Source organism: Anser anser, assembly GCF_964211835.1.
Source record: "Anser anser genome assembly, chromosome: 8".
In the NCBI taxonomy this organism is placed as follows: Eukaryota; Metazoa; Chordata; class Aves; order Anseriformes; family Anatidae; genus Anser; species Anser anser.
In genome coordinates, this window is record NC_139728.1 from 32101372 (window position 1) to 32128633 (window position 27262).

Below are 27262 nucleotides of genomic sequence, written 5' to 3' on the forward strand. Positions count from 1 at the left end.
GCCATATTCCCCCAAATACCTCTTCCCTCATCTCTCTGTAACCAAAGGAGCAGAAATATGCGGTTGCAGTTAAAACCTGGAGCACAGTAAGCAGCATGTGGGACAAGAGTGACCAAAGCCACCACCATGAGGCTGGCAGCACCACACACCTTGCCCCAATGCCACTGTGGTTGAAGCCTCCTCACCCACTGCAGGCTGCTCGCAGACATGGGATGTGTGATGGTCCTGTCCCTGGCCCCTTGCAGGGGCTGAGCTGCTCAGGGAGATGCAGGACAGCATGGGACAAAGAGCTTCTGTGTGGACAGAAGCATGGACACACTGACAGCGGTGCCACCAGCCCTGCCAGCCCATCGCATCTTTCTTGTTGTGGGAGATTTGGCTCCAGCATCTGCCAAGGATGTGTATGGACGCTTGATCACACCTTATTAAGACTGAAAACAATTAGCCTTCTCCTGTTTCACAGAGTCTTTATCACGATGGAAATTCAACTTCATTTAATACACAGCACAACAGCAAACTAAGTGCAAAATGGCAGTTCTGTGGACTGTAGCAATCCATGGAGAACAACATGTGTATAAATTAAAAATCAGAGTCCTAGAAGGCATAAGTTTGTTGTGGAATGGTTCTTTGTAGCTGTCTTGTGAATAACTAATGATGAATGAACGTGTATTAAAAACGCTGAGTGACGTGGCAAAAGGCAGACATGGAAGAATCTCCTTTTGCTACACTTGGGCACCGTCTGCCCTATACCAAAAGCTGTCCTGTAGTGCTGAGCTTAATCTCTTGTAATGCTAGGATTGATCCTCATCCTTGTATCATGGTTGAGAAATAAATGGTGTGAACTGTGTGATCCATATGTTCAGCTGTCCTCCTGGCCTCCACTGCAGCCTTTACAGTGTCCCACCCCAAGGGGCATGGAGCTGGTGCACGAGGTTGGGCCATCGCACCGTGCCGGCACTTCCATGCCGCTGCCGCTGCCGCTGCTCAGGCCGTGCTGGGTGCACGGAAACACACAACCAAATGTTTGGGTTAATAGTGGCCATCCTTCTTCTGTTTCAGAAGTCTCCGTCCTTCCATCAGATCTGAAATATCATCTGACCAACTGGCTGAAATAATGGATAGCGGCTGACTCCTAGCTGATGCAGCTATAAGTATTAGCCAAATAGGTTTATACTTATCAGCGTGCTTTTCAGCAGTTCAGTCCATGCCAATGTTTTCTCTCCCCTTTTTTCCTTTTGCCGTTGCTCTCTGCTGCCTCTCCCCGCAGCAGTGACAGCGCACCAGGACCATGTGCCCACCCAGGCCCACCACCAGCCTCAGCCATGCCCTGTGGGTGTGGAGACCAGTGTCCTGAAATTCTCCTTGTGATAGCGAGGCAGCTTAGAGGACTCCCAGCATGGCCGTGTCCTCGCACAGCCTCCCTGAACATCCTCCCAGCACACTGCACGCCTGCCCCAGGGCTGCTTTGTTTCTTCTTCACCAGCAAATTTGCCTCTCCAAGTTTCCATACATGAAATTCCACATTGTGCTTCAGCCTTAGGAGGGTCTCTTTTCTGCAATGAAAGAAGAAGTTGAGGGCTAGGGAGAGGGGACACGTTTCTGGAGGTCTGCTCCCTGGGGAGGAGCAGGACAAACAGCCTCACAGGGCAACAGGCCCCAGGAGTGGCCTCCTGCAGCCACCCTCTATCTCTCTGGTGCCCACAGATCTCCTTTGGCTTGCCGCTGCCAGCTGACTGTGTGCCCATGCTCCATTACCATCATTCTGGAAATGTGGAAAGGCTGCAAACCAAAACCTCTACAAATATTTGCTTTAATGTTTAATGAATTTGCTTCAGCTGTGTTTACCCTGCTTTTGTGTTCACTTTCTCCCAACACTCATGCATAAAAGCCTTGCAAATATAAGTCAAGGCTGAAGCAAAAGATCCGTTAAGGCTTCCTGCAGCTCTCTAGTGGGAGCGCTGGGCGGCACGGGGCAGGCACTTGCGGCGCTGCCCAGGCACGGCACCCACCAGCGGCACCTGCGCTGGGACGCGGCAGCAGCCCCGGCAGCCGGCTGGGACCCTGCCACCAGCACAGCGTGTCCTGACGGCATGGAGCAGAGGCACCGTGGCGTCCCACCAGCCCCATGCCCCCGAGGGCTCTCAGAAAGCTGGCATTTGCAGAGCACTCCAAGGCAGGCCAGGTCCCAGGCATCGTCACCGTCTTCTGCTGGATGAAAACAGATGACATCTCCCACCCTGGGCTGAGCTCCCCGCTCACTGGTACCCATCACAAAGGGTCAAAGCATCTTCCCAGCATGGGCTAACCCACAAGGGCACTTAATTATATAGATAACATAGTTTGTGTCACAACTGATCAGACTTCATGTTACAAAAGAATCTCTTCTGAAGTAAGAGGTCAAATGCATCTTTTTTGTGAATGACAGTATGCTCAGCTACTATGAGTAAAATTGTCCAAAGGGGGTGTTCTACCCACACCATAATGTATTTATTTATTTATTTATTTGGTTATTTATTTATTTTGAGGAGAGAATTAAGTTGGACCACTGACATTCTTAACTCCAGAAATGCAAATATATATATATATATACGTACATACATATATATATATATATATATCATGTGTGGATTAGTAAGTCAGGACAAAATAGAATTCAGTGCACCTCAGTATATTTGAGAGTGATTAAAATCTGTCACATGACAAAAAAGGTGCCTGCTATTTTTTCTAGCAAGAGGTGATTGCAATTCCATTTTTGTGTTACTGAGAACAATGGAGGCACACTGTATATTACGTTTATTCACAATGACTTTCACCTACTCCACTATAATCAATGTTAAAATTCAAATCAATAGGACTATTTATATGCCTTAAGTTGGGTTTGTAAATGAAGGTCATCCATGAATTAGGGTCTCACAGTGTAATCATAAAGCTTCAGAAACAAAATAAATGTTAAAGCATAACCATCTGACCTAAACGTACTTTTTATAGCAACCAATACCCAGCGTCTATGAACACTGTGAAACCAAAAATAAAGTCTCTCCATAATGGGATATTTGTTTGCATTTATTGTGCAGCTGGATCAAGACAGAATAATTGTTAGTTTCTGTAGCCCAGAAGAGCACGTACAAGGCACTCCCATTTCCTTTAGTTCCTTCTACTTGGATTTCTTTGTATTATAGGCGATACTAAAAAGTTTGATCCATGCTTTTCCTTAGTGTTTATACATTATTTCTTTTAATAGAGGAAATAAAATGTGAGTGGGTACTGTGTCTTAAGATAGATTCATTGCCAAGTTAACATTAGATGTTATTTTAAAATCTCATAAAATTGACAAGTAGCATGGCTTGATGAGTTGTAATAAAGAAATTTTGTTTGCTTTGAACAGCAGTCAGAAGTAATGGTTATATCTTCAGACTTACAACAAGAAAATGTTTTTGATGTATTTTATAATTTGTACAAAGAGCAAGAACAGTAGTACATGGTGAGGCCAGATGCCTGGAGACTGAAGACTGAATGAAGCCATTTAGATTAGACTGGGTGTTTTAGTGAATGTTTCTTGAGTATTGGCAAGAGGGAAAGCATACTGGGGAAAAAGGGTAAAAGGTAAAACTCTCTCTTGTGAGACAGTCTTGATGATGCTGAATAAAAATAAATAAATAAATAAATAGAAACACAATTAGGGGCACAGCGCTACATGGGAAAGCTCTCTGCTGTTGGGCTGATAGCATGTTGGTGTTTTATGCAACCCAGGAAAAAGGAAAAAAAGTCAGGCAGGAATGTAGAGTAGCAGCATAAAAAAATAATGTTCCCTTTGACTGCATTCACCTGGCCTATTCAACTGATGCATAATAGTTTCCAGAGCCTGTCTTTCCTTCCCAGCTGCATCACAAGATGAGGAAATTTGCCTTACAGAGATTTGTCAGCCTGAAAGTATGAAACCCCTGGCAAAGAAGGGAGCGCAACAAATGCACACGAGGCCTCCAGTGGTGTAGGGGACAGGGGCAGTGGCGTGGCGCTGGGGTACCTAGCACAGCAGGGGCCCAGAAAGGGCTCAGGATGCTGGGTCCAGGGTTCTGCAGGCCCACGGACGCTGCATGCAGGTGCCTGCTGGAGACAGGCTCTCCTCGGCTTGCTTTGGTTTGGGGGCCTGAGGCAGAGCCTAGCGCTTACAGGTGCTGTGCCTGTTGGGAGCCCACAGCTCTTGCCCCTGCTCCGTGCCCACTCCACGAGCAGCACCAGGGCCTGCCTTCCTTCCACAGCCCCTGGTGTGCATGCTGCTCGTGAGGACGCAGGGCTCTGCCAGGCCTTGTGCGCTCCCCCCACACCCTGTGCCGCACCACACATGGGCAGGATTGTAAGCAAAGATCAAGCTTCACGGCCAACACTGGGAAAAAAAATCTGTTTTGTCAAGGGGGAGAGATGGAGAAATAATTCTGACACAAGTTGTGAAGTTTGGGATGAGAACTATTGATTCGGAAGTATTTTTATTTCCTTTAAAGCTAGGACAACAAACTATGGATATTAAATGGTACTTTGTGACTAACCAGCTTCTCAGACCTTTATGCTCTTGCTAACGATTTAAAATATAGGCAAGCATGGCAAGGCAAGCTTTCATCAAACGTTACTTACAAACAGCTTACTGCTGTTTGCAGGACAGGAATAAAGTGCACATGCACCTTCTTCAGCTGTGAAATAAAAAATGCATTTGTTTTCTTAAAAGAAAGAAAATACCCCATAAGTGCATTGTGATAATGAAAATCAATTCAACCTCTGAGGTCTCCGAGGAGTCACTCTCATCACTCTGTAATGAGTGCCCGCACTCCCCATGCAGGGAGGAGCCCTGGAGCTGGGTGGCCTGTCCCCAGCACCGAGGGATGCACACCTCATGGCACCTGTCCCACAGGGAGCACGGGACGTGCTCTAAATAACACCCCCCTGCACATATATATTTATATATAAAAATATATATTTGTACTTATATGCAACTTTGCGGGTGACTGGCATGATGAAATACAGAATAAAATGGAAATGCAGTGGGGAAAACCACAGCTGAGCCTTGGTTCATGGCATGTACCTCCCAGCTACAGCAAAGAGAATAGAACAAACTTGAATGCACGTGAAGCTGAAAGCTGCTTTTGTAGCTTTTGTGCTGTATTTCAAGTAAAGTGCAGGGGGGCCTCACACCAGCACTTGAAGGAAGAAACAATTCCAGTTTGTGAGAGAAGGGAGGTCAGGATACCCTTTACATTTGCCCTTGTAAAAAAAAAAAAAAAAAAAAAATGTAAAAGAAGAAAATGTTGTTTGAGCAGCAGCGTTGCAATGAGCGGCGTTCCCCTGTGGTCGGGCAGAGGACCGCCGTGTCGGGGTGAGCAGCTCTCCCGCTCCGAGGCCGCAGCCTGCACAGGCCGGGCAGCGCAGCCCACATGGGCCATGGCTCTGAGAGAGGGCCTGGGCCTGGGCCTGGGCCTGGCCTTTCAGGAGCTCCGTGTGCTGAGCAGCGCGCGGGTTCATCAGTGATTTACCTTCCACCGAAGCGTTTCACTGCCAGTCTTCACAAGGATCACCCGATGTGCTGAATGCTTTTAAAAACCTGTTAATCTGCTGTGGTGCCCAAGCATGGATTGAGTGCATTTGGAAGCGTAGCACCAGACCTTGCATAAACAGAGGGCTGTGCCTGCATGAATATGCAGGAAGGAAGAAAGGGCTTTCCAAATAAACTGTTCATGGCATATAGCTCCAATGGTTAAATGAAATAGATTCAGAGAAATGCTGACACGTTTTATAAAGTACATGTATCTGTGCCAGACATGATAGAGTGTTCAGAAGAGTGCTACAGATATTTAAATATATTCTCTGCTCCACAGGGGTAATGTTTACAACGCTCAAGGCTTAAAAAAAAATAAAAATGTGATTTTTGTTTGTTTGGTTGTGTGGATTTTTTTTGCAAAAATGTTGTCCATGAGGGACCAGGGGAAGGCTGTGCCTCGGCAGGATGGGGCTCACCGTGCCGGTTAGTGCGGACCCTAGCTGCTTCCCAGCTGAGCCCGTCCCAGCCATCCTCTTCATTTTATGTCAACCAGCTATAACTGTGCAAAACCATGCTACTAATCTCATATTTTTCAGATTAATTCCAGCAGCATCAACATATTGGAGATTCAATTAGCTAAGTTTTTAATGTGTTTGTTTTCTTTTAAAATACCCACAGTCATAGTTGTTAGCTTTGTTGTTATAAAAAAATGCCAGAACCTATTTCAATTATTATTACTTTTAAAGCCCAAATGACACTTTTAATATCCTCCTGGATGCTTATTACAGTACGAAATAGCCATGGGAATCCAGTAACATCTCTCTTTATAATGGATATTTATGATCTTCTCGTTACTTCTTTGGCCTCACCCAGCACTCACACCCATCTTAGTGTTACAAGGCAATAACAGGAGCAAGACTTCGCCACAAGACTAAATGTGAAATAGAAATATTTTAAGATGGTAGATAATGATAAAGCTGTAGAATAATGTCTGATGGACATATGGAGTTGATCCTAGCTTCTCCTGGTCAAAAGGGGAAGCAGTCTGGCCATGAGTGCTCGGTGGCCCTGCTTCCCACCCCACCTGGCAGGAAGAAAGCTGGGCGACCGTGCCTAGGTGTGTGTCACTGGGAACTGCTATGGAGTGAACCTGGCAACCGTGACATCTGGGAATCAGCATACACAAACACCTGAGAACATGCTGCAGGGGCATATGCAGAACCTCGGTGCTTGCAAAACAAAAGCTTTCAGCATCCTGGGGTTTGGTCCAGTGCACGGCTGCAAAAGTGTGCAGGACTTCTAACCATCCTTGTTGAATCCTTGAAGAAATAGAGATACACCCCTTCAGATAGTAATTTGAACTACCCTTAGTAGTAGCAGATTACTACCCTTAGTAGATTAGTCTGGTGATACAATGCCCCACCAAACTGCTTGCTTATGTACCTAAAGCCAGAAATGGACCTCCAAATGCACTGAACAGAGTGGTGGAGAGAAGCCTCCACTTTCTATTTTCTCTTTCAGGGCAGTGCTGAATGCAAGCTTTAGTGATTTTGCCCAGAATCTCATTTTACCTGATCAATGATTCCTAGGAAAATCATGCCACAAAGATGTGAAGCATGAAGCTACTGATATCCTCAATAACACGTGTGCCCCCTCCTTAAGTAGGCATCGCTATTCAGAGCAAGCAGAGGTTCCTATGCCTGGGCTCAAAATGAAGGTGCTTTGCTTCAGCAAATGCCCATGCCTACCTCCTCCTCAGCTGGCGCCCACCGCCGGCACCAGCATGTGCCATTGCCATGCCAGGGAAATGGAGCTCCGTGGTCATGCCCATGCCGTGCTGCTGCAGCACTACTCCATCAAGGCCCGGTCTCCATGGATGCTAGGCTTTAGAGAGCAGTATGGAAAGGAAAAAAGGAGTGTGGATTACACTGAAAGAAGGCCTTGCATAAAGCCACTGTGACACACTCATGCTTCTGCGCTGGCTTCTGCCAGAAACTCAAGAGTGGTCAGCAGAGCAGGAAGAAACCCACCAGTGCCCACACTCCTCTCACCTACACCACGTTAAAATATGGGTCTAACGGGTGTTGGTACAGCCAGAGCACGACCTTAGGGCAGTAACTAAAATCCAAACCCATGACCAAATTAAGAATAAAGTACAAAAATAACACACTAGAGAGATGCATTAAAAATACCCATTTACAAATGTACCTTTTAGTATCTGCATCTGCCCTGGCAATGTTTGGAAGATCAGCTGCTTAGCATTTGGACTGGAATTTATTTTGTGAACTGAAGTGAAAAGAGTGGAGCTCAATGCTCATGTTATTGATACGCTGGTCGTCCCAAATTTCTCACCTCACTACCCAAATTGCTTTCTAAGGACCTGATCCAAAGCCTACTGAAATAAAGAGGAGTTTTTCAATTAACTGCAGCAGACTTTGGATGGAGCCCTGCCTCTTGCAGGGGCTGTTGCTAAAAGTCATCGCTGTATAAGAATTGTATCGTATTTTTATGAACTGGTTCAGTAATATTCTCAGGCTGAGCCCTCAAAGCGCAATGTACAAAAGAGATTGTTTGTATATAGTTTTAATCATAAACTCTCACGTCTATGAACAGAAATATATCCTCCTCCCCACACATCCCACAGGGCAGGTATCCATCACCTACCCCTCCCTGTCCGAGGCAGCACAAGCTCACACGAGCCTTGCTGTCCTTGGATTGCTCTCAATTTATTGCTCCTCTGGCTACCAGGGTTGCGTTAGCGGTATGCTGTCCACCTGCACTACGGTACAGATCCAGAAGGATTAACACTGAGGTTCCCTTATGGCTCCCCAAAGCCAGGATCTCTGAAGCTGTGAAGAAGCCAGTGATGCTCCCACCACCCCGCAGTGCTCCGCTCCCTCGAATCACGGCACCCTGCTGCACAGCACAGACTCACGCGCAGCATATTGCAGCAGTGTACTCCGTCACAGATGACACTGCACACACAGCAGTTCTCTTGTTTTCTACACAAAATAATTGATGTTTTATCCATTTTCCACCAGCATTTTCCTTAGCCTGATTTTCAAATACAGTCCTGCTTGCAGAGCAGTTGGTGCACATCAAAAAGAGTCAAACCATTGTAGAGTTGAGCTCAATAATTAAACAAGTAAGACAGTATAAAAAGAAACGAACTTTAAGTGAAACTGGCCTAGATTCTAACACTAGAATATCAATTTGAAAGCACAAGGCCAAAACCCGCATCCTACAAGGCCTTACAGCTATCAAGACACATCTTTGAATTCCTGCAGAGGGGATCAGCTTTCTACTTAAACTTTGTCACATCCTCCTCACAGGAGAGCCTCTTTTAACTTGCAGATGCCTCTGACTTCCACTGTAAATTACTGCAACTGTATAGCCTAAAAGCAGCAATTGTAATGGCAGGCCCTGGCAGTTTAAATCACTGCATCAAATGCTAACAAATAGTTCTCTCTTCTTCCTGCATAAGCTAAATGTATTCATTACAAAATTAATTGTGCAAATAAACAGATACCGGGACTCCTGTCTGTCCATGGGATATATTGGCAGACTAGTATAATGTAATCAGCATCACAGACTGTAATCTGACCTCCTCTTCCTCCTTCTCTTACAAAACAAGGCTTGCACAGCACTTACTGGTAACAGCAGGCATCTGTTTGAATTCCAGAAGTTATGCATATACAAAATGAAACCTACTGATCCCGGGTCAATTGTTTTTAATAAGTCTCTTTGTTGACATCCATGAGTATAATCTTGCACCTCTCCTAAGACTGCCAGCACGCACCGCTCACAGAAAGCCCCTCGAGCCCCTTGTGCACCTCCCGGGTACCCACAAGTTTGGGTCACCTCAGTGTCCCAGCGAGAGGCATCCCAAAGTACGCCGCTCCCGGTCAGCCTGCCGCCGGCCAGCCCAGCACTCCGCCGTGTGCCTGGCACCGCGCCTCCGAGCTGCACGGCCCTGGGCAGGGATTTCACACGTGGAGCAACCCTCCACACCCCTGGCCTCCTCCGCGTCGGCCATCCCTCGGCAAATCCCTGCTCCATCAGTTAGCGGCAAGCAGCTCTTCCTTCTGTGTCTATCTGATGCATAAAACACCCCAGCCTCACCTCCTCCAACCCCTGCTGCTGCTGCAGTGTTTTGCCGTGGGAGAGCGGCCGCGGTCCCTGCGGGTTCCCTCCTCGCCGCCTCAGGGAGCGCGAGGGCAATGCAGGTAAACCAACTGTGGCAGGACATTTCTCATACATTTTTTCCCTTAATAACCGTACTTGTTTTATGCCCCGTGAGCCCTCTTCCTCTGCACCATCTCCTCAGAAGGCTACCCTAGGCCCTGGACAGTGAAAGAGCCTCAAATGAGAGAGATGGCCACTGCAAGGAGGATCACTGCTGCTTCAGCCCCCTTCTAATGCCTTTCCCTTTGCCTTCTTTCCAGTGAGAACTGCCTGGTGCTTTGGAATCTCCAAGCCATTCCCAAAAGTGCACGCCTGTCTGCCTCTCCCAGAGACACTTCTCATCCCTACCCGTAATGCTAGCTGAAGTAGTCTGACGTGAAAACATTAATGACAGAAGATGCTTCCAGTTTCTATGTCAAAAATCCTCCGTAGCATAGGCTCTATCAGACTTTGCAAAGGTGATCGTTTTAACTTGTAGCCCTGTCTGCTTAGGAGGTGACAAAATATTCAAGTGAAGAAATGATAATAATATTAACATCCTCTCTTGATTTTTTTTTTATGTAATTTAATATTTTTAGCTTTTTAAACTATTTGCCAGCACTATTTTCTCACAAGCAGGGCACAGCTTGTGACCTCAATCTGACTAATGTCGAATCAAATGTGATGCACTCAGGAATGCACAAATAAAAGCCTGTTTTCTCTCTCAGCTTTCTGGCCATCATTTGTAGATGCAGACTTGGCATGGGAAGAAGTCTGGTGGGAGCTGTCTCTGGTCTGGACTCCTCAGCCGCAGACAACCCAGCGTTTTCTATCTGAAGTGTCGTCTGCACAAAGCTTGGAACCAGCTCTCTCCACCAGCTGAGCTCCACATTTCCCCGGCACCCCGCAGAGCCCCCAGAGCCCTGCACACGGGGGCATGGGCAGCCTCAGCCAGATTGGCCATGGCCACGCAGGCCATTCCCTTCCCGCTGCCATGCCGTGACGCTGGCCAGCCCTGCCACCAGCAGCCTGGGAGCAGCGCCGTGAGAGCGTGGGCTCAGCCGGCAGAGAGAGAGTGCTCCAAACCAACTGCAGCACATGCAAGGACAAAAGGTCCGAGCTTTGCACAAGATTTTGAAATAAGCCAGGTGCCAAGGAACATCCTAGACATGACATATCCCAGGATGATAAATCCTAGAATTGTGCAGACCCATGGAAAAGCTTACAGTTATGTAAAATTGACAAGGTAGGAGCAGGGATGGAAGAAGAGAAATCTCACCCCCCAAAAAATGAAATTACAAGAGAGACAATAAATCTGAGACTATTCATATTTAAATAGGAGCTAGACTCCTAAGAACAGGGAATTTCACTTGATGCACGGGCAAGTAGACAGAAAAAGGCTTGTTATATCTTCATCTTCAGTAAGCCAGAAAATTAGCTCTGCTGTCCTTACAAAGGACTGCTGTGCCAACCCATAAAACTCTCATCGTACTGCGATGCCATGGCTCAGCATTTCGAGTAACTTGAGTACTTTACCGCAAGTGTGTGTATCTGCTGGGAGAGGTACCAGCACTTCACCACCACACCCAAGAAAACCCTTCCATGTGACATGGATCTTTGGGGGGTCCCCTGGAGGGTTCAAAAAGAGGGAGATTTGGAGATGTGTGCTTTGCATTTCCATTGCTTTGATAGACTGGCATCATCAGCTTCCCATTTCCAGAGTTAACAGCAAACTTCACAGTGAGTAAATCCTCCCCGTGTGCCTCATGGAAAACTGAAAGCTGTCCTGTTCAACCAGGGCCAGGTTTTCAGCATCCTTTATGCTCACGGTGTCTCTAATTCAGCAGTGTCCTGGCAGAGAGATTAAAACAACCAAAATCCATTACAAGCCCTTAATTGACTTTCTCTAGAAAATAGATGTTTGTATGCATGAGTCATAGTAGTCACCATTCATTATGATGGTGTTCTTGTGCTGCTAACTTTAAATAAACAGCAATGTTTTGATAAAGTTTGCAAAAACATAATTAGTCCTATGGGCACAATAGCTTCGGATTTCAAATACTCATTCTCCAGCTGTAGTTTTTATAGATTTTTTTTTTTCATTTCGAAGGAGCTGATCATGGTCTCCACTGAAGCTCAAGATCGGGAAGGCTGGGGTTTAATGGCATTCAAACTTTTATTAAATTATATGCAGGCTGAGAGATGCAGTATGTACGTCTTCATTTTCTTTGTTATATGCATCTGTCACAATCTAAAATGGTGAAAAAGAAAGAAAAATCCACTATAAATACAGTCTTCAACATTAATTCTATTGGGATTCAGTAGCATATAACCTTTTTTTTCATGCAGTCCTTTATTTCTTTATTTCTTTGATGGGCCAAAACACACTCTAATAACAGAGTTGCTCTTTCTTAAAAGCTGAAAAGGAAGTACTGTGGTAAAAGATGACAGGACGAGACGGGATGAGAAAACCACAATGTGTGCGTCATGCTGGAAGGGACTGCGGGGCGAGGGGAGCTGCCCCTCGGTGCACGCGGGACGGGGCCAGCAGAGGGGCACTTTGCAGCTGCTGACACGGGCACACGCCTGCGTTGCCAGCAGCCCCAGTCTTATCCACAGCCGTGGCCATCGGGTTGCACGGCGTGAGCTGGCACCTGGGGCCAGGCCACTTCACAGGCAGCCACGTCCAGTGCTGTAAGAAGTGCAAATCCCTGGGGAACAGGAGCCTTTGTACCCAAACAGCGGTGCCTGTAAGGCCCCCTGATGTCAGCTGTAATCAACCTACTTTCAGAGAAATGGAGTGCTGCAGCATACTCATTTCCAACAAATTCAATATTTTGCTGTTTAGCCTGACTTTTAGATTTATTTCCCAATTGACTAACTCGTAAGAGCTTTCCTTGTACATGGGTGATGGCTATTCTTAGACTTTAGGAGCAGTGCATGGTCTGCTCGGGCTGTAGTGAAACAGTGAGTATTTTTTTATTTATTTTGCTCTCTTAAAATGTCAGGATTTAATACTGTTCAGCTTTAGCTCAGCTGCTTCAGCACAAGCACTTCATTGCAGTTTGCCAGAGCCAGGCTTTCTGACAGCTACAGCATAAATCCAACCACACTGAGCCAGGGCCCTTCCCAGCTAGGGAAAATTCCCACTGTGCTGGCAGGGGGCTTTGCTCGTGCTTGTTTGTTCTTCTAGGGTCCAAACCAAGCTCCCTGTAGGGCTAAAAAATGGTGTTTTTCCAAGGCTGGTGAGATGGAGCCTTTTAAGAGGCACAGCTGTGCTTCTCAGTGGCATTGCTGTTATGGCCCTGATGCAGGACATCAGATGAGGGCAGTAACTCCTCACCCTTAAAGAGCAGTACTCTGACGTCTGATGACACCAGAGTAGCAATGCCTTTTATTTCCTTATTCTGCATAGAGCAGTATTCTATAGAGACAAGGAAGATGCTGCTGCTGAAGCTGCACCAGGTCCCCTGGCAGCATGCGCTGCTGGCTGCTGCTGGCTAACCCGCGCCCCTGGACAAGGCGCTCCCTGCCGCGTTCCTGCACTGCCCCGGCAGCACGCTGCAGCCGTGGGCACCGCCGGGCAGGCTGGGGCAGCCAGCCGACATCCCTCCAGTTCCTCACATGCAGCTCCGGCAGCTGCCTTCACTCTAACTTAACATCAGCTCCATAGCGCGTTATCACAACTGAATCTGAACAGACATGTCTGTATACATTCACCAGCTTATTTCTCTCTACAGAATTATAGCAGTTTTGGTTATAGTAATTTACTGTGTTTTGTCTTGGGAATTCTCTGTACCTTTCAGGTAGCAAATTCTGTTTTTTTTTGTGTGTTTTTTTTTTCATTGCCTACCAGTTTTTGCTCTTTAATCCAGCCAGTGGCCATTAACCCAGCCTGATCCATAGTTCACACAAGCTACTGGTTTCCCCAGCAAAAAAACAGAATGTGTTCTTTGGTGGTTTGACTAGATTTATTTCCCACGCTAGCTAAAGTAAATAGCAATTACTTTTGAAAACCATGTATTTGCTAGGATTTATATTTGAAACGTATAGATGTTTTCTTCACGCCTGCCACAAGACCATTCCCTGGAAGGTCAGTGCTCTTGGAAAGCTGGAGTTCCAGCCCACAGGCTGCTTCTGAGGACTTCCTGCAAGCTGGGTGGCAGTACTGCAAGGCAGAATAACAGAAAAAGCATGCACTTTCAACAGTAGTAACAGCATCAGGGAAGGAGACATTGTGAGGGTGCATTCAAGCCAATAAAAGCTTAGGGCAAGCAGGAACCTCGAAATGTTACATTAAACCAGAAGTTTAAGGACTTCCAGCTTGGACAACCTGCACTTTCTCTCCTCTAGATTTGATCCATCTTTAACGCAAAAAGAAATAAAGTAAAATAAAACATTGAAATTGTCTCCACAAATACTCCATTAATATACTGCTGTGCCAGTGAGGGTGACATGGGAACGCATCATTTCTTTAAGGCTTTACAGATCATACCTAACATGTACCGTCATTTCTGTACTATAAATTCCAATAATTTGGGAACAGTTTAGCAAACTGCAGCAGAAATGGAGAAAATGAATGCCTTGCAACAAAAGAGCCTTAACAAACCACACAGATTTTCAAAGCAGGCTGTGTTAGAGGTTAGTTATGCTCCTTCATTTGCTATAGCAACGGACACTTTAGCTGGAATGTGTACGATGTCACACCATTTTCAGCTTTTTTTTTTTTCCGTAACCTCTCAGATGGCCTGGAAGTCTGTAAGCATCTCTTAATAGACTCTTGTTATGAAAATTCCTTTCTGGGAAGCATCTAGAGATAAAAATCTTTCACTCTCAAAAAAAAAAAAAAAAAAAGGCTTTCTCTGGTGCAATTGTAAAGCAATTTGGCATGCAATTAGTCAGGAAGCAAGAAAATGTTCAGTTCTTTTTTATTCTTTAAATTAATGAAGGGGAACCTTGTGTATGCATTTTGCAGTCCAAGCATTTCAAAAAGCATATCCGAGTGTTTCAGCGGACAGGGCAGAAAAAGCAAAGGCCACAAGGACGGTTTTTTGTTTCCCGAGAACAGGCTCGTTCTCCAGATCCAGACGCCCCTGGTTCGGGCCGGGGCCCCTTCACAAGGTGCTGCCGAGGGGCGCTGCTGGGCTTGGGGGCAGCGAGCGGGGCCCCAGCACGTGGCTGCCGCCAGCGCCCCCCGGGACCTGCCCATAGCGGCCTGCCGATACGGCTCCAGGCCCCTGCCCCGCGACATCCATTCCATAAAAACATGTAAGGTTTAGACAAAAAGACCTATCATACTCTCCCAATTCAAGAGAAAGTAAGATTTTTAAAAAAAAAATTAGGTTTGTAAAAACTGATTTTCAGGAGATCAAATTAGTTGGCTGAATTGAAAAAATATATTTTTTTTAAATGCGTACGGTTGACTTGAAACAAAAATATTCAGTATTGCCACCAAAGTAAAGATAGGAGGGAGTACACTTTCTATAATTTAAACATGGGAAACGTCTAAAGACAACGTTTGAAAAATGAAAGTATCTGAAGAAAAGTTCTGAAATTGTCTTTATTTGTGAACAGAATGCTTGATAGACAATTTGACAAAGAACACAGTAATTTGGGTTTAACTTTCTATTCTTTTAAAGCAGAAAAAATGCAGGCTGAAACTTTACCCACCTCCACCATGAGAGAAGCAATGAAATACTGAACCCTCTGCTGTCATCAGCACATCAAAATTGTGCTGAAACATTAGAAACAGCATGGAGAAGACCTACAAGAAGAATTTGCATCAGGAAGCCTTCTTGCAGTAAGAGGTTTAGGGAGATCAATGATTCATTTTACCCTGAAATGCTCAGGAGTTGACTTAAACTGATGGCAGAGGGCTTCAACCTAGCACACAAAACTATCCTCACATCTGTGAAGAAACAATATAGTTCTGAATAAGCCAAAATGGATTTTTTTCCTAGATAAAATGCTTTTACTTAATCACAAGGAAAAGGGCTTCAGGAAGGATTTACAGGTTTAATTTTAAAGCTTCTCTTACGCAAGAGGTCAGACTAGCGGATCATGCTAGACACATCAACCATACAATCCACACATCTGTCAATAAAGAGACACTTAACCTGTTTCCTGACGAGCAGGAGTGTGGTGTGCTTCAGGATGCTGAAGAGTTATTTTCCTTCATGGCCTCCAGGTAGAGGTGGGTGCGATGAACACACCCTCTGCTCGGTCCACCTGGCACAGGGACGCCTTTGCCACTGCATACACCTGACGTCTGTGCTGCTTTGACATCTGCAAAGTACACGGCCAACACCTACAGCCACACAGAAACACAGGAATAAACCGAACTGAGGAAAGGCCACGGAAGGGGCTCCTGTAATATTCCCCCTAACCTCACATGCAAAAGGGAAACTCTAAGGCAAATGTACCTCTTGTGCTTTCTCAGCATCAGCAATGACACAGAGCATTTCACAAGTAACCCCCACCACACCAAACGGTCCGGCCCCCCGTTGGCACAGCTGCTGCAAGAGAGACTGCCAGGGTCCGTGCTATCAGCACTGGAAGCACTGCCTGTTTCACACCTCAGTCATAAAGCTGTGCAGAAAGGATCCAAACTCTTCAGTTTCACAGGCACTTAAGGAGCTTAGAGGAAATTAAAGGATATTATAGAAACATGAATTATAAAGGAGGAAATAATATGGGATTTTTCCTCCATTACGTCCCACAGCTATTCTAATTCCTCTCTGACACCAGTAGGCTTGGCAAGATCCCAGGTCACCGAGGAGCATTTGTAGGGAGCACCAAAGGGGGCCTGGTTCAAAGCCCTTGGAAACACAGCCCTGGACCTACCTGGGTGCCCGCCGGCCCTGGCAGAGCTTTGTCGCTTCCACACCAGGACCGTCCCACGCCTGCGCACATCCGCACCTGGGCCAGCGCTGCAGGGCCGGGCGAGGGCACCAGGCCCCCGGGGCAAGCTTTCGCATCAGTTTGCTCAGTCAACGTAACGCTGTCTTGGGACACAGGCACAAAATGAAAGGCTTTCCTCCTCCTTTCAACAGCCTTTCATTTCCTACACGCTTAGGGCCAGCTTTTAATTATATACACAAGAGAAATGTAATGTCTAAAAGGACGGGGTTGAAGAAAACCAGATGCAAAAGGGAAGGTCTCCAGCCTATTAACTTACATATCAATATGGTCTACAAGTATAAATACCTTCTTTTAAAAAGAACAGTTATCAGGGCTTCCTGACAGGAGCAATACGCAGAGAACGCGTACCCCAGAGCACCACATTCGCACCACGGCCCTCCTTGCACTGACGCCACCGGGGAGTCCGGGCCGCCAGCAGGGCCGGGAGCGCTGCTCGCCAGCCCGGCCCACCGCCCACAAGCCTGCAATGCATGCCTCCAGTTAGGAATTTATTTCTGAATAAATGGCAAGTAAAATGTAAAAACTTCTGCATTTGGACACAGCAGTATGGGATAATCGAGCAGCCTTAATAACGAAGATAAATTTCTGAGCACGTCAAAATATTTATGGAAAAGAGTCAAAGAATTAAAAAATGCACAGTGATTCCTCAGACACTCAGAGTAAAGTTGAAGACAGTATCCCATCTGTAAGATTTTGTTTCATTTCAGTTTCAATTATAAGATTTTATTCTTGCTATTAATTTCCACTGTCATCTGAAATCTAAGAATTTGACATAGTAAGACTCAATTGTGGTGGGAAATGGAAGCTTCTCTACTGTTTGCTGTGTTCAGTCACGAACGCTATATTTTTAGTATTAAAACAAAATTTTAGCAAGAATTATGCAAAGATTACCAGAAGTTGTAAAAGCACATCTTTATATAAATAATGCAATGACTTTGGTTTAGATGAACTCACCACTGCTGATTATTTTCTACCATCATTAAATTAATTTTTGTTGCTGACGTTGACTTGCCCTCGCTGGGATGCAGAGCTCTGCACGCCCCCCACCCACCTCTGTGCTGCTCACCACCGCTTAACTCGTACCCGTGTTGGGAAAGGCAGGGAGGAGAGGCAGCCTCTGCTTCAGAACTCTCCAGTCACTTGTCTGTCTCTGTTCCTTTGTGCTCCTTTCCCTGAAATGCAGTAAATCTTCTCCTGCACACGGGAATTTCATGCCAGCAGTGGCCAATCTGAGAGTAAGGACTGCATGGATGAAAAGGAGCTTGAAGAGAGGTGTTTGATGATCTGCCTTCACTCTCATCCTCCTCTCCAGGCTCCTGAAGTCATTGCCAATGCATAGCTAAATGAAACCAAAATTCTTAGAAGCTAAAAAATGAGCAGAAATCAGAAAGAATCTTTTCAAGTGGCAACGGAAATGCAGGATAACTCTGTTTTCAGCTATCTGCAGGAAATTTTATGTTATGATCCATCTTTCCCTCTACTCCCCTAACCAGCACCAAAATACACGTTTCATTTTTCACATCGCCTTCAACAAGCATGCAGAATCAGCTGCTGGATAATGTTCTGCAAAGACAAATCCATGCAGGAGAGGAGGCACGAGTGCCGGGCTGCAAACATTTGATTGGGATGGCAGCACCAAACCTGGGCAAAGAGGAGCAGCCGGCCAGGCTGGTGCCCTCGGTGGTCTGTCTGCCAGCAGCCCAGCGTGGCAGCCCTGTGGCACACAGCAGGAGCAGGCTGTCGGGTGCGCGGCACAGCCACCAGCCCACGGGGGCCCAGGGATGGGAGGTGGGGGCGTCCCCGCAGCCCCGGCTCTGCAGCCAGCGGCTCTGGGCAGCAACAGCGCATGCAATGGACCAGAGAGCGGCATCACAGATGAAGCTGGGGTCCTGTTACTTGTTAGATGAATTATTTGTGGAAGAAGGCAGATGGAAAATATAGAAAACCATTATAAATAAGCAGTTCTGTGTTTTGTCAGTTTTCCCATTATGCCATCATGCAATATCAGTAAGCAGTCATTTCTAATTGACTTTAAAATCCATCGTGGAGGAAGCTTTGCAAAGCAGCTGGGAACGCACCCATCCCACCAGTACTTGGGGCACGTGCGCTTGTGGTGCCCACCAGCAGCCAGCCCCGCGTGCACCGCACCAGCCCCTCTGCCAGGCAGGGAAGGAGCCTCCCCGTCTTATCTGCCCAGGGTGGGCACCGGAGCTGGGGGACAACAGAGCGATGGTGGCTTTCAAGGGGCTCTGCTGGGGTTTTGGACTTTTCCAGACATAACTCAAGGTACAGTGAATTAGAGGCAGATTTGCAGGTTGCGTATCCTGAGCGGGGAGGTACAGCTGTGTGTCTTTGACATTGCCAAGTAAATCTGAGAATCAGTGTTTTTTTTCATCATCTGTGGATAAACAGTGACTTTCTTCCTTTGTTGTTTGCTTACCTTTGGGATTATTATCACTTAACAGCACTGCAGGCACAATTAGGAATGCCTTTCATTGACCAGGGCCTCCTTTACACAAATTTAATAACAACAAAAAAAAAGAAATTCCTCCCTGAATTCACAATCTGAACATATTATATTAGCTCCTGTGAAGGCTCAGAGTACTGTAGTGGTGCCTTTTGTCAGGTTCAACAGCAGCTGAGAATAGGTTGTCACCTGGGCACAGCCCCAGCCGACACTGCCTGTTCCCAGAGCCTTACCTCGGGTACAGTGGCACAGCTGCAGCTGTGCAGCCGCTCTGCACCTTTGCACATCCGCCCCACATCCGTGCACAGCCACCCCACATCCGTGCACAGCTGCCCCACATCCACGCACAGCCACCCCACATCCGTGCACAACTGCCCCACATCCACGCACAGCCACCCCACATCCACGCACAGCCGCCCCACATCCACGCACAGCCACCCCACATCCACGCACAGCTGCCCCACATCCACGCACAGCTGCCCCACATCCACGCACAGCTGCCCCACATCCGTGCACAGCCACCCCACATCCGTGCACAGCTGCCCCACATCCACGCACAGCTGCCCCACATCCACACACAGCCACCCCACATCCACGCACAGCTGTCCCACATCCACACACAGCCACCCCACATCCGTGCACAGCTGCCCCACATCCGTGCACAGCTGTCCCACATCCGTGCACAGCCACCCCACATCCACGCACAGCTGCCCCACATCCACGCACAGCTGCCCCACATCCACACACAGCCACCCCACATCCGTGCACAGCTGCCCCACATCCGTGCACAGCTGCCCCACATCCACACACAGCCACCCCACATCCACGCACAGCCGCCCCACATCCACGCACAGCTGCCCCACATCCGTGCACAGCTGCCCCACATCCACGCACAGCCACCCCACATCCGTGCACAGCCACCCCACATCCGTGCACAGCCACCCCACATCCGTGCACAGCTGCCCCACATCCACGCACAGCCACCCCACATCCACGCACAGCCACCCCACATCCATGCACAGCCGCCCCACATCCACGCACAGCCACCCCACATCCGTGCACAGCCACCCCACATCCATGCACAGCCGCCCCACATCCACGCACAGCCACCCCACATCCACGCACAGCCACCCCACATCCATGCACAGCCGCCCCACATCCACGCACAGCTGCCCCACATCTGCACACGCGCACCCTGGCCTGGCTCGGGCTGCATGTCACAAACAGCACTAATAATTCACTACAGCTGTGACACACTAATGCTCCCAGCCTGCTTCCTTCAGAGGATCACTAATTCCCCTGTGATAAAAAGTGAATTTTAATGGCAAAGAAGAATTTTTAATAGAGCAGAGGCATTTCCTTGTAATACCTATGCCATTTGGATCATATAGTTGTCAACTCCTTTCTCCTTTCCATGAGCGCTTCTCACCTGGTGCTGGAAACCGACCCTGCAGCGCAGGACATGTGCAATGCCCACACCAGCGCCCATCCCTGTGCCTTCCCGTGCCATGCCGTGCTGTCCAGCCCTCAATCCTCACTCGTCCTCCCAGTCACGCTGACTACAGGTGAGGCCGGGGCTCTCCTGAAGGATGGGCACACTGGATTTCAGGCGGGCGTCCTGCCCAAGCTGGCCTTGCTGGGGCCGCCTCTTGGCTGCTACACTTCAAGTTTTCAGGCCCTATTCCACGGCACTAGAGCCGGCTGTCAGACTACGTTCACAAAGGACACCTGGGCTATTGCATCAAGAAAACTTTTTCAGTCCAGCGAAGATCAAATGCAGGCAAGTACAGAGCCAGATTTTCCAAATTTTCTGCATGCCTTATCCCTACTGATAAGTAGTAATTTTGAACCGGGTCCTAACTGTATTAACCACTCTCAAATCAGAGAGGACAATGATTATACTTATATGACTGCATTAAATAAGCAAGTAACCTCAAGGCCAAAATACTTGGCCATAGAAGAAACCCTCAGGGCTCATACCGGGATGGCTTTCCTGGTACTCAGTGGAAACCATAGAGGTGCTCCATGGGCACAGCTCTGCGTTCCAGGTCCCTTTGGCCTGGAGCTGTCTCATTTTCCTTAGCAAAGACAACACTGCACAGAAAACCAGCTGTGGTCTGTGTGCAGGATCCTGGGACCCTCCGTGGTGGCAGGAGGTTGCCAGGGTCCTGGCCTCAGCAGGCTCCCAACCCACGGCGCTGTGGGCACCGCTGGGGCCAGCCACACTCCCCCACCTGGCCTCGTGCAGTGCTCTTCGTGGTAGAAGTGAAACAGCGAGAGCAGAATGGACCGAGATGAGAAACGAGGGGGTGACAGAGGCAGAGGCCAGGGCCAAGGCTGCTGCTGCTCCCAGCTCCTGGGTGCGGGGCTGTGCTGCACCCCCCAGCACCTCCCGTACCAGCCTCTGCTGCACACCATGGGTGAAGGAGCTCATCCGGAGCGGTGCTCCTGCGGGCAGCGATCTCCATGGACCCACATCCACAACGCTCACACATGAGGAAACAGCCCCACGTACCGCCAAGTCAAAAAATCAACTATTAGAGCTGTGGACTCTAAGTCTTAAACTTTATAACTATTTTCAGTGAAATAAAGCTCTTCTACAAATGTAAAACTTTTGTGGGCATTTTTTTTCCATTGTGTTGAGGATTATGTTTAACTAGGAAAAAAAATGAATCGGCAGCGTGCACACAATTTAGTCAGTAGTGGCAGAGTAAAATCTGTTTTTGATTCAGTTTATGCCACGAAGTATGCATTTTTTAAAAGCACCTTCAGCTTTAATGATGCTTCCCAGTTTGTTGTCTGTCCCACCCACACAGCCCCGTTTGTCCATTCAGCAGGAAAGCTAGCTGCAAACCTGCGCCGCCACGCTGCATGAACCACTTCCCACTTACAATGTTCACGGTGAATGAATCATATTTGCTGTGTGTGAAATTATTTTTTATACTCGTGAAAAGAGCGTGAATAGAAGGGGCCTATTTCATTTTTACGTGGCAGTTCCCAGGACAGCACTGCAAATGCTGTGGCACAGCTCCAGGGCCTGGCCCACTGAGAACGAGCAGCAGCAGTGGGATGCGTGGAGGGAGGCGAGGGAGAGGGAAAGCCTGATAGCAGAAATCATCTCTAACGGGTCTTTAACAAAGTTATCAGTTCTGTGTGTAAGCCACTAAAGACATGATACTGACAACAGCACAAATAAATTGGAAGTCTGCAACACAAACACTCCTGAAAATTTTATATTTACATGGCAACCAGCTTATTATATTTACATGAACATCTGCTGCAGGTTCACTAAAATCTTTAAAGCAGATGGACACGAAGAAAGAGCTAGTAATTAACAAAGCTATATGTTGATTAAATCAGCGTGTGGTTAATTTTAATGATTACTGATCTTTATTGGGGTCCATAAGACTTCTCAAAATCAAATCCACTTTAGCTGACATGTTGATTAGCCACAGAGCCGCAGAGGACAATGCTGCTTGCTGACGTGCCACAGCATGGTGAACGCCCCCCAGAGTAAGTGGCAGCCTTCTTTGCTTCACAGGGTGAGGGTCTGATCCTGCTTCCAATGAAATTAATTGGAGCGAGTAATTGTGGGCCCATGCCAGAAAGGGCTGTCGTGGGCATCCATTGTGACTTGGACACAGAAAGTTTCCAGAATTAATTCGTTTTGAGCTAGAGCAGCCCTTTCAGAAAACCACAAACCAATCTCCATTAAGACATTTTGGCAATGAGGAGTCAGCCATTAGCTCTGGTAGGATGTTCCAGTTATTAAATTACTCCTGCTGTACATAAAATGCATATTTATCTCGGCTTCCAGCTTTGGATCTTCTTATATCCCTGTCTACTTTGAAGAGCTTTCAGTTATCAAACTCCTGCTCCCTGCGTACATATCACAGGCTGAGACCAAATAATGCCTTGCCTTTCTCTGTTGAATTCGGCAGATCAGCTCCTTGTTTGACTCAACTGTTGGTGCCTGGCCCCTTCTCCTGTCCCCCACCCTCCCCACGACCTCGCATCACTCCTGCCTGCAGTCCCTGTCCCCCACGTGTGCCCACGGCAGCTCATAGAGGAGACCGGCAGCCCCCAGCCCGAGCCACCTCTGCTCCCCGAGCCGCTGTCCCTGTGGATGGAGGTGGGGCCGGCCAAGCCCCTTGGAGGTGTCACGGTCACCTCCAACCCCTGCTGCCGTGTCTGTGCACGGCAGCCCCGCAGCCTCCTAGGTTCTCACCCAAGATGTCACGCTGCTGTCAGCAAATGCCATGCAGATACTTGTGTATCGATGCTTTTCCTCCTCTACCACATTTGTCATCTCATTAAAAAAAAAAGTAATCCTTATCTAGTGGTCCTTTTTTACACCACCACAAGTTGATTGACACTAATTAGAATACATTTCCTAATTGTTCATCAGTCGAGTCCCGTGTCAGCTCTTCCCTTACCGTGCCTGGGGCCGTGATGCGCTGAGCGGCCCGGACAGCCCGCAGTGAGCAGCGGGCCCCCAGCCCCAGCCCTGCTCTGACGCCCCCGCCTGTGCTAGGGGCGCGGAGCAGCCCCACTCTCCGTGCCACACGCGGCGCCCACATACCACATGCTTTGAAGATAAATTGAAAACCCCGTAGGTTTGGAACATTTTTACAAAATTTCCACTTTTCTTCAGGCCAGTTCTATTGATGAGGAGAAAACAACAGCAAAGTGTTAATTTTAGAACTTTCAATTTGTGTGATTTGAAAACCACCTGAACTTCAAACACCTACCATGGAAAAGTGGCCACGGTTCAACAGCCTCAAGCAAAAATGCTGCCCAATAGCTTAGGTCATCCTTTAAATACCACTTTAACCAAGAAAACTGAGTCGCGTTGTGCCAGTTGATGGAAGAGAACATGACCACCCCAGCTGGATACAAAGAGGCAGCTCAGCTACCCTGAATTATCTTACCTGTGAAAGCCAAAGTAATTAAAGAGCATGGGTAACACAGTTTTGGCAATCTCCAGCACAGCACAGCAGCTCAGCAGCAGGCCCCACCAGCGCCGGCTCAGTGGGCAGCAGCCAGCGGCAGTGGGCTGGCGTGGGGCGGCGTGCCTGGGGTCGCGGCTCCCTCAGCCCTGCAGCCCCAGCACCTCTCGCCAGCAGCCGAGCTGCACTGCTGCTGGGGCCACGGGGCTTCCGGACGAGAATTGCCATCGCGCATCATGTCAGGCCAAAGCATCCCTCTGAACATACACGTAGCAGGCAGGAGAGCTTCACCTGGCTTCCTGTCACTAGTTTGGGTGAAGAAGGCTGAAAATGATTTCTGGGGGGGGGGAAATAAATAAATAAATAACAGGGAACCTAGACCAGGAGTTGCAAAAAAATTAAATCCCTTCATGATGTCTGACTATGATTTCAAATGAACAAAGTGTAACGAGAGGAGGCCAATATTGTAAGGTTAATTTATATCTGAGCAACTACAATTTTTCTATGGAAAGCAAAGCAAAATGCCACTCTCACACAGTCTGGATTTTCTCCAGGGCAGCATCTGCTTTACCCCAGCTTATTTTCTGGTAGGTATGTTCATCAAGTCACATTCACAGGACACCGCATGAGCACAAGCTTCCTTTAATAGTTGCTGGAAGAGCGTTGAACAGCCATATAAACAGTTCAGGATAAAGCATAGAAGAAAATTCTCTCAAGGCAATTTCTGGCACACAATGTCTCCAGATAGCATTGTAGGGCCTTCTGCACATCCCAAAGAAGATATGTAGAATAAAATCGGCCCACTCCTGGAGGGGAAAAAAAAAAAAAGTGTATTAAAAATATGTGGACTGATTCTGTTTTGTTAGCGAAACATAAGCTAAATAGGTGTAAAGGAAACCTGCAGGCCCAGGCCCTACCAGCCCTCCTTGCCCTGTGACGAGCAGCAGTGATGCCAGAGGTGCCTCCCACTGCCCCAGCTCAGAGCAGCAAGGTGCCGGGCAGGCAAGCCTAGGATTGACACGGCTGAAAAGCCTGCTGAAAGTTACTCACGGTCATTTCAGTAAAGATGGAAGAACAGGTTAAGTAACCCAAATAAAAGCCACGCTTATATTTTAGATGTTTAAATTTTGATATACTTGAAAAAGAATGGCTTAAACAGACTTGCAAAGCCAGCCTGGTGTTACACTAATTACTGTAAACGAATTCACCAAAGTGTGCAAACTGCTGAGTCTGTACTATAAAAACCTTCCATAAATACCAGGCACTGGAATCCAAAATGCTTCAGCTCGTCCTTAGCAGACAGGATTATCATAGCAACTCTCAGTGTGCTCACAGTATATACACAGAGAAGCATTAGCAATTTAACAGTACTGTTGGTATAAACACATAAGGCCTGAAACCATACCACTGCCATCATTGGGAATAGTCCTGCCTTCATCTAGCCATATACTTATTTAAAAACCATTGTTCTCTCTGCAAACATTTAAAACTAATCAGCACTTTTTATACTTCAACAAACAGAGCATGTGTGCCACGCTACCTCTGTGCATTTCACTGTAGCAATGCCCTGTAATTTTGTAAATTGTTTGCTCCTGCAAAAGTCTACGGAAACAAAATGGGATTTTACAGACTATTTAAAAGCATGGTTTTATCAATGAGGAAGCACACAAAAATGGCCTGATCTCTAAGCAAATAGATAACTCCGATTAAAAGAAAATGGAATAAAAACACTCTAAAATGCTAAACTCAGCCATCACAGATAAGAAATGCTGCCATATGCTCCTGCATAGCTTTGCTCTCATTCAGCAGTCACAGGGATCAACAAAACATTGTTAGGAATTATTTCAGTTAGCATGGATGATACTGCAGAGATTATATTGATTAAACCAATAAATCCCAAGCACAGATCAAAAGCATCTGATACAGAGAAAGAAAGCTGAGTAAAAGACGGGAAGTGCTGCCAAGAAGATCTGCAAAGGTTCCACCAGTCCAGCGTAGCTGGCAAGCCTGGTGTGCTAGCAGAAAGCAGCACCTCCCGAGACGTGGGGCTGGCGCCAGGTAAGGACACTCGTGGGTCTGCCTCAGTGGCACACCGGGCGCTGAACCCCTGGCGCCAGCCACATGGGCGAGGACGTGACACCGCTGTCACCCCGTGGCCGTGCTGGGTGGAGGTGTCAGAGAACCACAGCATAGAATGGCTAGGGTTACCTCGAAGATCATCTAGTTCCAGCCCCCCATGGTGCCTGCCGCCTCAGGGAGAGCCGCAGTGCCCGCGCAGGAGCTCAGCCTGGACGTGACAGCCCAGGGACCCCCCCCACGGGCAGCTCTGCAGAGCCCTTCCCCTGCGGGGCAACGCAGGTGGTGGCACCGGTCACTGAGCATGTAGCATCTCCTGGCCCTCCTTGTGTCTGGCACCTGCCTGCGTACGTAGAGTCATAGCATCACAGAGTCATTAAGACAGCAAAAGACTTCCATGGGCACAGCTTCTATCATCGCTTTACCTGCGATACCGTGTTTTCATTCTGTCATTTTCAGAAAAGTGGTGCGATCATTAGGAAGAGTGAAGTGAAGAAATGGCATAAGGAATATTCAGAGGTATCAAAGGGAAACATACAGAGAGATACTTTCCCCTTACCAGACAGCTACTTACCAGACGATGGCAATGCAAATGAGCTACAAGTAAGAAAGAGGTCAGTAATTCTGACCACAGATTTTAGAGAAAAGCCTTTTTCAGAAATACACTTTTAAAAGTAGAGGGAAGATGTTTACTGTAATTTATTGTATACGGTGTCTTTCTTCCTACTCTAAAGGAGGTGACAGCATATTAATGACAATCTGACAATCACAAGTGGCATTACCTTGGAAAATTAGCAAACCAGGAAATCACAGAATCACAGAATTGTAGGGGTTGGAAGGGACCTCAAGAGATCATTGGGTCCAACCCCCCTACTGCAAAAAAGTGAAATAATCCTACTGTCATCGGAGGAAATACAAATATAAGCAGAAACAACAGACAGACCTTCAAAATAAACCTGTGAAACTCATTGCCAATGTATATAACTGAGATTGAACATTTGATAGAATTCAGAAAAATATAGATATGTATATGGGTGCTGAGAAAAAATGCTGTGATTTCAAAAGGATTTTATGGAAGATGATATAAACACTTTTACTTTAGCAAAGGTTTCCATAATTACCCATTTCTGTGTTTTTCCTATCCCTTCTGAAGCATCT

The 27262-nt window shown here is 47.3% G+C and overlaps 1 long non-coding RNA gene across 3 annotated transcripts in view; it reads right to left on the reverse strand.

The window, feature by feature from the left end:
- Positions 1-12749: 12749 nt before the first annotated feature.
- Positions 12750-27262, reverse strand: part of LOC310903185 — a 69700-nt gene continuing 55187 nt past the window's right edge. For 2 of the 3 annotated variants that reach the window (XR_014587337.1, XR_014587338.1), the window contains exons 4-5: positions 15808-15998; positions 12750-13859 (exon numbers count right to left, since the gene is read on the reverse strand). This is a non-coding gene — a long non-coding RNA (uncharacterized lncRNA). The remainder of the gene's footprint in view (positions 13860-15807; positions 15999-27262) is intronic. The other variant, XR_014587339.1, reaches the window with a different exon arrangement.